This window comes from Dryas octopetala, chromosome 2 (assembly GCF_963921425.1).
Source record: "Dryas octopetala chromosome 2, drDryOcto1.1, whole genome shotgun sequence".
Classification (NCBI taxonomy): domain Eukaryota; kingdom Viridiplantae; phylum Streptophyta; class Magnoliopsida; order Rosales; family Rosaceae; genus Dryas; species Dryas octopetala.
Genome location: NC_141367.1, coordinates 9,367,047 through 9,383,596, shown reverse-complemented (window position 1 = coordinate 9,383,596; position 16,550 = coordinate 9,367,047). Strand labels below are relative to the sequence as shown.

At 34.6% G+C, this 16,550-nt stretch overlaps 2 pseudogenes; both read left to right on the top strand.

The window, feature by feature from the left end:
• Positions 1–16,550, top strand: part of LOC147292920 (putative disease resistance protein RGA3) — a 35,451-nt pseudogene that overhangs the window by 4,657 nt on the left and 14,244 nt on the right.
• Positions 4,826–6,306, top strand: LOC147292922 (uncharacterized; annotated as a pseudogene).

Genomic DNA, 16,550 nt, shown 5'->3' with positions numbered 1-16,550 from the left:
TCCAGTTTTACCCCTTTTATTTACTTTTAGTTTTTATAAAATTTTAATTATGTTTTTTTTGGTACCCGCTTCCTTCCCTTGCCCTCCACTTTCCACGAAACCCAACAACAGCAACGGATCAACCCAGGCAGACCCAAGCTCCTCTGTCGGTGATCTCCATTTTCCGGTAGCGTCGCGGTCTAACTCTGGCACCAATAGCTTCCTCTCCTCGCGACGAACACGGTGGTGCCCACCGATCATCCAATCGACCCTCGACGGCGATGGAACGACGCCAAACAGCAGCGAAGCCTCCGCCGGCGATCTCTCTTTTCCGGCAGCGTCGCAACCTAGCTCTGGCACCAATATCTTCCTCTCTTCACGCTGAGTCTCTCCATGCCATTTCCTCACTCCGACCACCACTGGGCACGGCTTTTGCGAAGCTACAAAGCTGCGGCTTCTCCGACGGTTTTTGGGCCGATTCCGGTGGTGTTTTCTGTCGATCCAGGTATCAATCTTTGTCCCCTCGACCTGCTCTTGCTATTGGTTGGGTTGTTTTAACTCAAATCTTGGTTTTCAGGTTGGTTTGCCGCTGCAACCGCTAGATCCGCCACTTGTGGCGGCGGGTTGGGTGTTTTTTTTTGCTGTTCAGCCTCCCCCGAATCCTAAAAGCTCAATTCGAGGTCCGAGAATATTTTTGGGTGAGTTCTGTAATTTTCTGTGTGTTGATTGGGGCTGGGCAGCCACCGTGTGTGGTGGTCACCGCCCGACTCGGCCGTTGAACGATCAATTTTATGAACCCTGTTTGATTTGTTGAACTGTCTGGTCTTAAACAGGTACCTCGGCGATTAAAAAGTGCAACTCAATTCAACAAATTCAGTTTCAGTTTCTAGCTTAATTAGTGTAACTGTGTAAATTCAGTTTCAGTTCTAGAAAATTTAGTTTCACTTTCTGAAAATTCAGTTTCACCCCAAATTCAGTTCTAGCTTAATTATGTTAATCGGATAGAAATGTGGGTTTTTTAATTGATTTATAAGTATATACAAATTTACTTAATTTATTGATTAAATAGTTTCAGTTCGTGAAACATGAGTTTTAAATGAACTTTGAATGAAATTATGGTTCTGAAATATGATGAATCAAATTTGCAGGTAGAAACAGATCGAGGCAGTGGCGACTGTCGTGTACTCGTCGCACGTGAGGTGATCGGACGACGTTGTATTGTTGGCTACTCCTCTCATCTCAATGACTTGTTGTATTGTTGGTTTTTTTTTTTGATAAGGTTGCTGTGTTCTTTTTAGTGAAACGGAATTCAGTAAAGGTGTAACTGTTTTAGTGAAGTGTAATTGTTTTAGTAAAGGTGTAATTGTTTTTTAATTAAGGTGTAATTGCATTTTAGTCGAGGTGTAATTGTTTTATCACTTAATTCAGTTTCAGTAAGTGAAATCATAACTGAATTCTTCAATTTAGTGTAACTGAATTTCTGAAATTCAGTTTCAGTGTAATTGAATTATTGAAATTCTATTTCAGTGTAACTGAATTTTTGAAATTCAGTTTCAGTGTAACTGAATTTTTGAAATTCAGTTTTAGTGTAATGAAATTCAATTTCAATGTTTGATTTTAGTTTTAGTGAAATATTCAGTTTTAGCAAAAACTTCAATTCCAAAAAAAAAAAAAAAACAGTTTCACCAAAATACAGTTACAGTGACGTCAGCATGCGTCAGCGCGCGTCAGCATGCGTCAGAAGGGTAATTTAGGATTATAAGTTTTAGGGGGTTTTGAAAGAGTTTATAGATGGGTGGGGGTTTAGACAAATTTTTTTGGTGAGTAGGGTGTTTAAAATTAGACACTAATATGTTAAATAAACATATGATCAAGTTTCATTCAAAATTTTCATATTTTGATAGCAATTTTCGTCGTTTTTGTCCAATTTTATCGAAATCGAAATTTTAATCGAAATTTCCGCGAAAATTTCCTCGAAACCGAAATTTTACTTCTTGGCTATAGCCAACCTAGCCCACAATGTAGATCCGTCACTGGTCTCGGCAAGCGCATGCCAAAGGTATGTATATACTAATATATTATAGATTTAAAGTTAATTTACACTGTTTTTTATTCTTATTTGTTATAATAAAGCTCCAATCCACAAGTTACTTGAATTTTTTCTCTTCTTCTTTTCTTTAATTTGTTCTTTGTTTTAAGTCATGCACGACTATATATAATTCTTTTAATAAACACCTATATAACTCTAATTAACGAAGTTTGTAGAATAAAAGAAAAGTTGGTCAAGGAGTACGTTGTTCCTCATTTACTTTTTATGTTATATTTGATGAGGATTAGCCCCTACAACCCCCAACACCACTTTTGAATGTAATACTAGAGTATCGGCAAGCGCATGCCAAGAGTCTTTCTATTAAAAAGAAATAAGATGTTGGGTGTTTAGGCTTGTTTAACAATGCTTTTAGAAGTTTTAAAAGCGCTTTCAAATGGTCAAAAGCGCTTTTACTTGTGTTTGAAAAAAAAAATCGCTTTTGAATTATAAAAGCACTTGGAAGCGCTTCTTTACGAAGCACCACTTCCAAGTATATTCATAAGAAGCACTTGGATTTTTTTAAAAAAAATATATGTATTTCTAACAAAAGAGCTACTGAGTAAAAGCGCTTCCTGCAGAAGCACTCCCAAACAAGCTAGCCATTCTAAAACTCTCCCAAAATTCTTTGCCATCTCAAAACTTTTCCAAAACTCCCTAAATATCCCAAAACTCTCTCAAAACTCCATGTCATCCTATAACTCTCCCAAAACCCCACAATTGCAATAAAAAAATAATCACAATAAAATACAATTAATAAAAATAATTACAATAAAAAACAATTGCAATATATAAACAATTACAGTTAGTTTTGAAATTACAATTTGTTTCAATTTCAGTGAAACAACCCCCAACACCACTTTTGAATGTAATACTAGAGTATCGGCAAGCGCATGCCAAGAGTCTTTCTATTAAAAAGAAATAAGAAGTTGGGTGTTTAGGCTTGTTTAACAATGCTTTTAGAAGTTTTAAAAGCGCTTTCAAATTGTCAAAAGCGCTTTTACTTGTGTTTGAAAAAAAAAATATCGCTTTTGAATTATAAAAGCACTTGGAAGCGCTTCTTGAGGAAACACCACTTCCAAGTACATTCATAAGAAGCACTTGGATGTTTTTAAAAAAAATTTATGTATTTCTAACAAAAGAGCTACTGAGTAAAAGCGCTTCCTGCAGAAGCACTTCCAAACAAGCTAGCCATTCTAAAACTCTCCCAAAATTCTTTGTCATCTCAAAACTTTTCCAAAACTCCCTAAATATCCCAAAACTCTCTCAAAACCCCATGTCATCCTATAACTCTCCCAAAACCCCACAATTGCAATAAAAAAATAATCACAATAAAATACAATTAATAAAAAATAATTACAATAAAAAAAATTGCAATAAATAAACAATTACAGTTAGTTTTGAAATTACAATTTGTTTCAATTTCAGTGAAACTGAATCAATTCAATTTCAGTGAAACTAAATCGATTAAATTTTGATTCCCTCAATTCAGCTTCTATGAATTGATCACTGAAACTAAATCAACCACGTTAAGCTAGCCGCTTGATTTGTCGAAAAACAGCGGAGCAATTCACTACTATAAAGTATCGATTTTCCATCTACGGTGATAGGATGGTCAAGATGACTACACCATAAAGCTTGGCTCAATGAGAGGAATCAACCCATGCGCCATGGTAGTATCAAAACACCACAGGAAAAATCAAATCGTCATCGTGAACCCATCAGCTTCTCTCCTTTTAATCGCCTTCTATAGTGGTCAGCTGGAGCATTGGAGGACACCTTTGTGACATCCTTGGTGGTCCGATGTCTCGCCACTCTGAAAAAGCTAATTAAGATGGATCTTTGAAGAAGACCATCGGATCTATCAAGCCTCGATCCACCACTTTGACTGGGTTTTTGGGAAATCATGTATATAGGAAGGAAGAGGGGAAGGAAGCGAGTCGATTGTCGTTGGTCTCGTCGGCATCGGCCACCGGACGATCGAGGATTGACGAAAATGGAGGGATGAGTGAGAGAGAGAGAGAGAGAGTGAGTGGGCAAAATGGAAATTAAAATAATTAAAAAAGCCAGAATTGGGTCTATGTATGTTCACTAGGGGGTTTTGGGAAATATTCAAGTGTAAATAGGGGATTAGGAATTAAGTATTATTTGGAGGGGGTTTTGAATTAACCTAGTTCCAAAATGGGGGTGATTTTTTTTTTTGAATTCCAAATTTTGTTTATAGAAAATAAAAGATAAAGGTGGAGAGAGAGAGAGAGAGAGAGAGAGAGAGAGAGAGAGAGAGAGAGAGAGAGAGAGAGAGAGAGAGAGAGAGAGAGAGAGAGAGAAGTCTCTAATTAGTTGGCGGACGAAAACTGTAGTTAGTGGGTTTTTTTAATTTTTTAATGTTTAGTTTTATTTAGATGACTTTTACCAATTTAAATTTTTTAAATAAACTTTTTTTAATGGTTTTATTTAGTAAATGATATTTCAGTGTTTATACAAATATGATTGTAAAGTTACCATTTGATCCTATCATAGTAAATTTCAATCACTTGTCAATTTAATTAACTTGGGGCATTTTTCACCTATGAGGCCTATTTGCTTTTTATATATATACATATATATATATATAGATTACTATAAAGGGAAAAGATTTGGAGCTAGCCTCAATGTTTGTGCTTCATTTGTGTCTCAATCTTATGTGGCAAAATTAATTCACTACTACAAAAAGCATCAATTGTGGTGGACAGTGCTGGCGGATTAGCCCTGTCCGACGCGATGAGTGATAATGAAGAACATATGGACAAGCACCACGATGAGCAGGTTGAGGCTAGTTCAAATGGTAAGCTATAGTTTGTTTATATAAAGTTTTTATTTATTCTATTATTTACAATATTTTTGTCATTCATGTATATTAATTTGGATTAATATGTAGCAATGCCCCAAAGGAGAAGACGTGGTCCCGGAAAGATTAAGTGGACTGGTAAAGATCATAGGGGGAAAGAGTATTGTGAATATAGTCCGAGCGGGAAGTGTATTTCTCAAAACAGTATAGATGTTTCCATGTTTATATCTTCTGAAGTAAAAGATCCCAATAATGTTCCTCTAGTGCATGATTGGAGATTGGTTGAAGAAGAAACAAAGAACACTTTGTGGGACAGAATACGGGTATCAATTTATTTTTTTAAAATAATATTAAAAGTAAAATACCTGCAAATATTTACATATAATTGTTTTTATTTTTATTTTTTATGGATGTAGGGCACTATCACTTTTCGTGATGAGGATTTAGTAAAAATGCCCGTGATTAAGACCATGACTTTGGCCATTGCTGAACATGCTTATAAAGAATACAGAGCATATTTGAAAGGGAAGTACTACACTGGCAGGACAGGTCATTGGCGGTTGAGATGTCCCAATAATGTAGATCCTATGCAGTAGGCGAAGATGATGGAACATTGGGATAACCCGAAAACTCAGGTGACAATCTTTAATCAAATATTTAATAATACTAGTATGTGCAATTATGACTAATTTATATTCTGTTTGACTTTTTAGGTGATAGCTGTGGGAAATAAAGCTAATCTTTCTCAACAAACGATGAGCCATACATCAGGATCGTGGACATTTGAACGTCTTCGTGAAGATTATGCGAGTATAATTAATTTTTTTCATCTTATTGAGTTACAATTTTATTTAATTAGGGCACATAAATATGTTCTAAATTATTTTTTTTAATGGTTTAAATTTTTAGAAGAAGAAGCATGGAGTTGAACCCGATCCCGTTACTTTCTTTCATGTCACCCACACGCGCAAAGACAATAGTTGGATTGATGTGCCATCGGAGCAGAGAGGGGTAAATATATATATTTTTTTTCCATAATGTGTATTTTGTGTTCTTAAATTTTACTTACAAATTTATCTAAATATTTCTTTATTAGATGTCCATGGAGAGTTCCGTTAACTCACGAGTTGAGTCTGGAGCGGATGACACTTCTGAACTTCGCATAGAAGTGTATGTTGAGGAGATGGGTCCTGAGAGGAAAAATAGAGTTCGGCTCTATAGACATGGGGTGACACCTGAAATGGTGCCTTATGCTAGGGCTCAATCTAGTACTTCTTCTCAGAGATCATCGAAGACAAGAGAAGCTCTTTTGGAGGCACAATGCCTCGAATGGCAGAAGAAGCATGAGGCTGTGCAGGCTAAGCAGGATGCCCAAGATGAGGCAATTGAGCTGTTAAAGACTCAACTACAGTAGCAGCAGCAACAGATGATGATGTTTATGCAGCAGCAACAGCAAGTGATGCCGTTTATGCCTCAGACACACTTGCAGAGCTCGCATCCACAACAGCCTTCTGGCCAGAGTCAGCCTCCACATTCTCCCTATGGAACGTTCTCGATGCATCCTATGTACCAGATGCCGTTTGTGCCGCAGTCACCTTTGCAGATGCCTATGTATCGACCAGAGGTACTTTCTCAGCCATCTCCTGGTGGGTCACATCATTCTACGAGTGTTGGATTTTCTGGATTGCGTTTCGGTAATTTAGGTGATGATGAATTTATGAGACAGTTTGGTCCGCAAGAAGGATCAGGGTCATATTCAGCTTCTAGTTCGGGTTATGCTGCTGGACTTGAGTAGATTATTTTTGTTTGCCTACTTTATCTTATCTCTATTGATGTAACAATATTATTTGACATGTATTGTTAGTTGAAAGATTTTATCTTTATTAGTGTATAATTATTATCTGAAATGTTTTATATTAATTAGTTTATTTTATATTAATTATTTCAAATATTATTTTATTTATTTTATTTATATATATTCAATGATCCTGGCGGTTGTATCTGCCAGGAAAGGATTTTTTTAATATATTTTATTACTTTTCCTGGCGGATACACTATCAATGCCGGCGGTTATATCCGCTAGGAAATTATTTTTTTATATATTTTATTACTTTTTCTGGCGGATATACTATCAATGCCAGCGGTTATATCCGCTAGGAATTAATTAATGCCGGCGGATATATCCGCCAGGAATTACTTAATGCCGGCGGATATATCCGTCAGGAAAAGTTTAATGCCTTGTCAGCGTGAAATGGTATTTCTGGCGGATATATCCGCCGGCATTAATTAATTCCTAGCGGATATAACCGCTGGCGGAGACCCTATCCACCACTGCTTCATAATCCTGGCGAATTTGGCTATTTTTCCACCAGAAAATTGTTTTTCCTGGCGTTTTAATTCCGCTAGGAATAAGTGATTTTGTAGTAGTGATTGGTACACATCACTATTTAATTTGTTGAATCATACACTTAATTTACAATATTAAATTAAAATTTATTTTATTGAATGATCATCTTACTTATCACAAATCCAATGGCTGTAATTCATAGTTTTATTAAGATTTTATATTTTCAATATATTGAATCTTGATCTCTTAATCTTTTGTTTTCTTTTTCTTTGTCTTCTCATCTTCAGCACGTTTACTTTTGTCTGAGTTTTTCATCTACAATATTCAACGGTTGTCTCTTCCATCATCTCCAAAAGCAGTGATCTCAACCCACAAAAAATCAATCGATCGTCTTATAATTATAGAGAGAGAACTAGAGAAAAGAAGTAAATAACAATACTAAGAAGATCTTTGGCAAACCTTAGAGCTTGTTGTATTAGCTAGTGAAGGGAAAAAGAAGACTAGAGAAGATGTTGTGGATTAATTAGAATTGTTGGGTGCGTGGGAATTATATCTGTGGATGAATTGATACTTTCAAAGTTAAAATTGAAATTAAACCTCTTTGGTTTTTTCTTTTCCAATTTGAATTTGAAAGTTGTTGGTGGGCAATATGTGGCACAATCACCATTGTCATCCTATCAAGCTGCAAAGAAAAAGATTTAAGGAGTCCAAAGTTGTAAATTGGTGGTTGTGTAACGTGTGTGGTTGTTGGGAAAGTGAGAAAGGATATATATAAATGGGTTTTATTATTTTCAAATTTAACAATTTTGAATACTATAATTTACATGGATTTCCATGTCGTTGAGGCAAATTAAGGAACGATTTATTGAGGCATCCTAGCACTTCCCCAGTATAGATTACTGATTATCACTTATGCATGACTATAAGTTTTAATTTTCATAATTATTCTATTTTAAACACTTGCATGACTCTCACAAAGTTTGGAAAAAAAAAAAAAAGCCCGAATGAGTAAAATGGAGATCACTACTGCACTTAGCATAGATCACAAAGAATGTTGATATATATATATAGTCAACATTGAGTATTAAACTACTATTTTTTCTTTGTTACTATTGCTAAGATATGTAAACCTATTCATTATTAAAATATAAATTCTCATTCATGTACCAATAGGTTTTGGGAAGCTTGTTGCATTCTAAAACTACTCCAAATGAATGGCTATCGATTAAAGAAAGTACAATATGGGACTTACCAGAACAAGAGAAGAGAATCATTTCTGTTTTGAAGTTGAGTTTTGATAATTTGAAATCACCATATTTGAAACAGTCTTTTGCATATTGTTCAATGTACATCAAGGATTTCAAAATGGAAAGAGAGAACTTGATCCAACTTTGGATGGCTCAGGGATTACTCCACCCTCCTCCTGAAAAAAGCAACCAAGAGATGGAAGATATAGGCAATGGATATTTTAATATTCTACTGGAAAACTCCTTATTTCAAGATGCTACAAAAGATGAGTTTGACAATATTACTAGTTGCAAGATGCACGATCTTGTGCATGATCCTGCTGAAGAAGTATCCAAATATGATAGCTTGACGCCTGACATCAATAAGAATGATAATACACTTGAGATTCGACATGTTGCACGGATTTCTACTTCAACACTAGAAATAATGCAAAACATTAGTGTTAGAAGATTGCGCTCAATGTTTTTGAATGATGAAAAGATCCCTAATAGCATCTTCCCAAGGTTTAGAGCTTTGCATGTCTTAAATTTATATAAGGCAGATATGAAGGTGTTGCCAATTTCATTGGTGAACTGAGACACTTGAGGTACCTGGATGTTTCCGGAACAAGAATCAAAGCACTCCCCAAATCAGTTGGTCAACTCTATAATCTACAAACATTAAGAATGCACGATAATGAGTTTCTTAGACAATTTCCGAAGGAACTGGAAAATTTGATCAACTTGAGGCATGTTTATTTTGATATGCATGTCAAAATTCCATTCAGGATAAAGCAATTGAGTCATTTGCAAACATTGCGTTACTATAATCTGGGTGGGGAAACAAGTCTTGGAGTTGAGGATCTGGGTGGCTTAAGCAAATTGAAAGGTCAATTAATGATAAAAAATTTGCAACTTGTGAGAGACGGAGAAGAAGCAAAGAAAGAAAATTTAGTGGGGAAAGCAAGCATACGCAAGTTAATATTTGAATGAGAGTATTCTAGGGAAAGCACCAACAATGATGAAGCTGTATTAGAAGACCTCCAACCGCCCTGTAATCTGGAAAGCTTAAGGATTGTCAACTTCATGGATGATGAATGGCCTGCCACTCAATCTGAAAGAGATTCGTTTATCCAATTGCACTGAATGTGAAGAAATCCCAATGCTTGGTCATTTGCCAAATCTTATACATGTTGGGATTGGCAATTTGTGTAAGCTAAAATGCTTGGGAGTTGAGTTTTATGGGTATAACAGTGTTTCCTGCACAATTTTTTGCTATCAATGAATTATCTTTTCTTTAAGATAATATAAACCACATTTAATTTTCCATAACTACATCTAGAGTTAAGAAATTGAGTTGTTTACGAGAAATGCTCCACAGTTTGAGAAGTTGATGATACCCTTTTGCAGACCTGGGGCTAGCATCCCTTCAAGTATACTCGGTTTTTAGAAGTTGTTTACAAACAATTAATGGATTGGAGTATTTACAAGAGTGGCTGGGGAGGGGAGCCTTTCGTCTGTTGAAGAACTGCCTATTTGTTGATGTGAGAATCTGTAAGTATCTAGCTGCAGTGGCCAGAAGCTCTGTAGCACGTCTCCAAACTAAAACTTCTTTTATAATTGTTGTCTTCAAAGGAAAGATGCATGGAGGAGAGTGCCGGAGTGGCCCAAGATTTCTCATATTCAAAGAATCAAGTGTAAGTTTCTTTCTCAAATTAATTAGTAATGCATGATTTGTTTTTATCTCATCTCTCACTTTCATTTAGTTATTTAACTCATTGGTTGTCATGTTGTGTTTGTCTCGTTATGTTTTATTTTTGTCTTTTTTCCTTTCTAAATCACTACTACCTCCTGTATACGGAATTACAGAGTTCGTTCTCTACGATCTCTACTACAGAAAAAAAGGAAAAGAAAAATAAAACAAAGTAGTTTTAATTTTATCATTGCAATAACATAATTAACTCATTAAATAGTTTCTTTGGTTTGCAGTATCAAAGACTTTCATCATTTATGGATGAACAAAATTGCACAAAATGCAACATTGTGTTTTCACAATCTTTTTGGAAAATCACTGGAGCTTTTTTAGGGAAATTATGGTTTCTGCAGAAGACAAATTAATACTTGAAAATCAAGGGTTCTGAGGTACCAAAAGACTTGCAGATTTTCTTGATGAGTAGTGTAGGTTTTAATGCGTTTCTCAAGATCAGCTCGCTGCATAATGGATCCCAAGCTCAATAATCATGCAAAGTATCCCAAAATGCAAATAATTTAAAGTAGTGCAGACTAATTATCATCAAGATCAGAAGTCAAACATTACAAACGAGAACACCAGTTTAACTAAATTTTAATTTCTCAGTGATAGTTCTTGTTAGAAATTTAGAGGGTATTTAGGACACTCGTAGCTAATGGCTTGTGTAAGCTTCTATTAGCTATCTATGCTTGATATGAGAAGTGTTTGAACTATAAAACAAAGTATCTTTTATTGATGAACAGAGGAGGATACAAGTGGAGATGTAGATGTCTAGGACAATAGGACTTTAGGACTAGTGGCTTTTAGTATTGCCTCTTGCTTACATTTAGATATGGGTACATGCTATATATATAGAGACTAGATGAACCCTCTTGACTTCTCTAGAACATCTATTAGCCAAATGCTACTAGTAGGTTCTAGAGTATACTACACTTTTAATTATGTTCTAGTACATTCTTATATAAGCTTAATATTCTAGACTCTTCTTTTATGTAGAATTATGTAGACTTCTCTAGTTAAGATAGTTATTAATAGATTTATCTAGAATACTCTTTCTTCTTATCAAGCTATCTTCTAGCCTTTTAGAATTATGTAGAACTATGTGGAATATTCTAGCTTTAATTTGTATGGGCTTTGAGAAAGTCTCTAGAATTTTGTAGTATTTTCCAATAATGTGCATTAATTTTCAACACTCCTCCTTAATGCACATTTGGGATACTTCAAGCATGCTTCGTAGCATTTCAAATCTTGGTCTTGGAAGTGCCTTGGTGAAGATGTCTGCTATTTGCTCCTCCGTCTTGCAATACTTGAGTTCTATCTCCTTGTTTGCTGAGACTTCACGTAGAAAGTGATGCTTGATGGCAATGTGTTTTGTCTTGCTATGAAACACTGGATTTTTTGCCATTGCTATTGCAGACTTGTTGTCACAAAATATTTTAGTAGCTTCATTTTGTTGTTCTCCCATGTCTTCAAATATTCTTCTCAGCCATATAGCTTGGCAGGCTGAACTTGACGCTGACACATACTCCGCTTCGGCTGATGATTGTGCCACTGTCTCTTGTTTTCTTGAAGACCATGAGAATATGCCAGACCCAATTGTGAATGCATAGCCTGATGTACTTTTGAAGTCGTCCGCTCCAGCCCAGTCGCTATCTGTGAATCCGAAGAGGCTTGTATCTGTAGAAGGTCTATACCATATGCCATAGTCAATAGTTCCTTGCAAGTACCTTAATATTTTTTTTGCTGCTCCATAGTGTATCTGACTTGAAGTTTGCATAAACCTTGAAAGTAGGCTGGTCGCGTACATAATGTCTGGTCGAGTTGTTGTTAGATAAAGTAGGCTTCCAATGAGACTTCTGTACTTTGATGCCTCCGCTTTTCCGGATCCATCGTCATTTCTTAGCTTTTCATTGGTGATGAGCGGTGTAGCCACGGTCTTGCACCCAGACATCTTGAACTTCTTCAAGAGATTTTCAGTATACTTCTTTTGACATACGAAGATTCCATTTTCTTCTTGGATATCTCAATGCCAAGAAAATAGTGCAATTTACCGAGGTCACTCATCTCCAATGTCTTCATCATATCTTCTTTAAATTCTTGAATTAATTTTTCATTATCTCCTGTATAGATAAGATCATCAACATATAGAGAGACAATAAGAATGGAGTTACCTTAAGTTTTGGTATAGAGTGTTGGCTCGCTTTTGCTTCTCTTGAATCCAGCATTGATGAAGTATTTTTCAATGCGGCTGTTCCACGCTCTTGGTGCTTGTTTAAGTCCATATAAGGCTTTCTTTAGTCTTAGGACTTTGTCTTCTCCTCCTTCCTCGATGAATCCTTGTGGTTGCTCCACATAGATTTCTTCTTCGAGCTCTTCATTTAGAAATGCTGATTTTACATCCAGTTGGTAGAGTTTCCACTTTTTTTGAGCTACAAGAGCTATAAGTGCTTTTATTGTATCAAGTCTTGCCACTGCCAAGTCTTGCTCATTTGATTTATTTCATTATTGGGCTAAACACTTATGATTCTTGTGAATTGGGGTTGGCTTACTTAGCCGAGGACAAAAGCTCCCCCATACACACCCAAGTTTGAACCCTCCCCTTCCCTTGTAATAAAAATAAAATTATGATGCTTAAATATGTGTGTGTCTATGTGTGTTGTGCTTGTGTACATTATTTATTTCTTAAGTAATTAACATGTTACAATTTTTTTTTAAATTAATCAATTGTCGTTCATGAGATTTGAACTAAAAACCTTATCTCAACAAATGACAGAGTGGGTATCACCCACTAAACTAGATGGTCATTGACAAATAACATATGTCGATTGATTATTGAGAAATAATTAGCGATATGATCTATCAAGTTTATAGGCAAATGTTTCGATTTGTCATGCATTTTTCATTTTTATTTGGAGAGAAGGGATCCGAACTTTTTTGTTTTTTACCATTAAAGGGATTTGAACTTAAACCATCTCCAACATTATAATTTATGTGGCTTGTTGGTGCAGTTTCACAATGTTAGCTTATTATTTTATTTACTAGCCTCTTGACACATGCTCCTGCACGGCCAATGCGCTATTCTTTTATAAATTACAACATGTTGTTTATCAGAAAAATAAGAGAAAAAGTGAGAGTGGTAACTGCAAAGTAGTGGGGTTTTAACTACTTGTTTTTTTGTTTTTATAATTATTTGTAGATGAAATTACCAATTTGGTCCACTTATTGTTCACTTTGTCTTGGTTTGGTCCATGATTTTTTTTTTTCCGCCATTTTGATCCATGAACTATCTAATGTTTGTCATTTTGGTTCATTCCATTAAAATGTCATAAACATACGTTAAAAAGAGGCAAAATGGTCCATTCCACATTCCATCCCCTGTTTTTCAATTTTTTTTTTCTTAATTTTGACCCAACATTTAACCTATATATCAAATTTCAACCAAATTTAACAATCTTATACTAGTTTTGAAGCTATAAATCTCCTCTTTACAACCATATAAAAAGCATTCAAAACAAAGCTATAAAACTCGAGATAAATGATCACTAAGTAGGGTACCCGAAACTGCCATTTTTCCATAAAATTTCCAAATTTTTGAATTTTCTTTCAACTTCAATTTCCTTCGAATTTAACACCTCAAATCAATTTTTTAGGCTACTAGAAATATGTTTAAAGTCACCCAATCCATCACCCAACTTTAAATCAACTTAGAAATCAAAATTTCAATTAAGAACATAAAACCCCAAAACTGAAAAATTGACAAGTACACCCAAGAAGAACAGAAATGCATCTTTGTGGGTTATAGCAATCAAACTAAATGCTATAGACTCTACAACTCTTAAATCCTATACTAAGGTCGAGGAATGGAACCCCATTGATGTGACGACCCGACCCGAGTTCAATTTTTATTTAATAGCATTATTTAATTTTGCTACTTTATTTAAGTCAATTAAATTAATTTTGGAGTTTAATTGGGAGAAATTAAATGATAATCTTTTGATACAGAATTTTTAGACGGTTAAATAAATTTCGAGCTCACGAACGCGTAGGCAAAAACGGATCGCTAATCCGAGTTATGTATGAAAAATTTACATACAGCTAAAGTTAAGGACATAATGGGAATTTTTATAAAAGCTGGGAATTAAATCTAGGGCTGCCCTTTGGTTTGGTTTTTACCGAACCGACCGAATTTTTTTGGTTTGGTATACAGATTTTCACAATTCGAAAATCAAAAATCCGAAACTGAAAGAATTTGAAAAAAGTTAGTTTGGTTTTGGTAAAAACCGAAAAAAGTTGGTAAACCGACGATTACCGAAAATTATTACTGAAAAAAACCGAATCGATTATTACCGAAGAAATCGAAATATATACCCAAAAAAACTGAAACAATTACTGAAATTTAGTTATATATGCTTATATAATACTATTATGTTAGTGGTACAATAAATATTAAACTACTAATATCATAAACAACTATAAGAAAATATAATTGTATAATGTTATCATATTAATATTATCAAAAGTGTGAATTAAGATATAGAGTCATTCTGTAATAAAGTAAAGGCATAAATTCAATTTAGATACATAACTATATATGTCATTTCAACGGGTTCCACGAACTTTAAAATATTTCAAATATACACCTGATTTATTATCTAAATTGAAAAATGGACTTCCGTCCATCGATTTGTTGAGAGATCAGTTAAATGTCAGCTTGACTTTTGCTGACGGGGATTAATTGGCGACGTGGCACCAACTCAGCATACCTTTCCCTCCAAATGAGCTACACATGTCCACTTGACACGGGCCCACACACCCATCATCTTTTTCCTGTTCGTCGAACGCTCTCCTGACCATTTAGTCTCCCAAAAACATCACGTTTTCCCCCAAATTCGAATATAAATCTCTCACTTGTGTTCGACGAGCGAGAAAGAGATGATGAGTTTGTGGGCCCGTGTCAGGGATTAGGTGGACAGGTGTTACCATGTAGCTCATTTGGCGGGAAATGGTTGCTGAGATAGCGCCACGTCGCCAAATAATCCCGGTCAGCAAAAACCAAGCTGGCATTTAACTGACCTCTCAACGAATCAATGGACGTAAATTCATTTTTCAATTTAGATAATAGATCAGGTGTATATTTGAAATATTTTAAAATTTATGGACCCCGTTGAAATAACATATATAATTATGTGTCTAAATTGAATTTATGCCTAAAGTAAATGTTATTATTTTTAGGAAAATAAGAATCTCATCTTTAGGTAAGTAATGCATATATATATACAGGCTCCTTCTATTGAAGTATACCTCAACTTATTTATGTTGAGGTATGATCTTGTTGGGGCCCACACGAGTCGTTTTGTGTCGATCCGAACCGTTCGCAAAGATCATCTTCATTGATAGATCATCCTTGCAAAAAATTAGTCAAATCGGAAATCATTTGCCTATCTAATTTTGATAAAACAAATGGACGGTTTCATCGAAAATATTTGGTTCGTCTATTTATTTGATCAAAGTTAGATAGACAAATGATTTCCGATTTGGATAATTTTTTGCAAGGATGATCTATCAATGGAGATGTAAAAAATGAATGGTTCGAATCGACACAAAACGGCTCGTGTGGGCCCTAACAGGATATACCTCAACATAAATAAGTTAAGGTATACCTCAATAGAAGGAGCCTGTATATATATATATATATATATATATATATATCGACTCATATTTAACATATATATAAATACTAAATTACTAGGAAATACATATTATTAAACAAATTATACTAGTATATATTATTACTTATATTAATATTATTACAATTAATATTAGTACTATACTAAATTACCAATACTATTTGTGCAAATATATATTCATCAAATATTATATTTTATACATCATATTTGATTAAATTTTAATTTATATTGATATATAATAATTAGTATTATTATAATTAAACTGAAAATGAATTAAAGATATACTGAAGTAAACCAAAGATATATCGAAGTAAATAAAAAATGAACCGAAAGTATTCGATACTAAAATTATTGAAATCAAACCGAAAATTGAAGTTTGCAAAAAATTACTGAACTGAAAATTACCGAAACAAAAAAATACCCAAATCAAAAAATACTGAATTTTTTGGTTTTGGTCAAGGGTTTAAATTTCGAAGTTTTCGGCGAAATTTCGCCGAAAATTTCGTTTTTTAGGGGTTCCGAAATTTTAACACGGATTCGACTAAATTTCGGAAAATTTCGCCGAAATTTCGCCGAAATTTCGAAATTTCGCCGAAATCTCGAAATTTCGCCGAAATTTCGCTTTAACCCAGAAACGGAGAAAGAGAG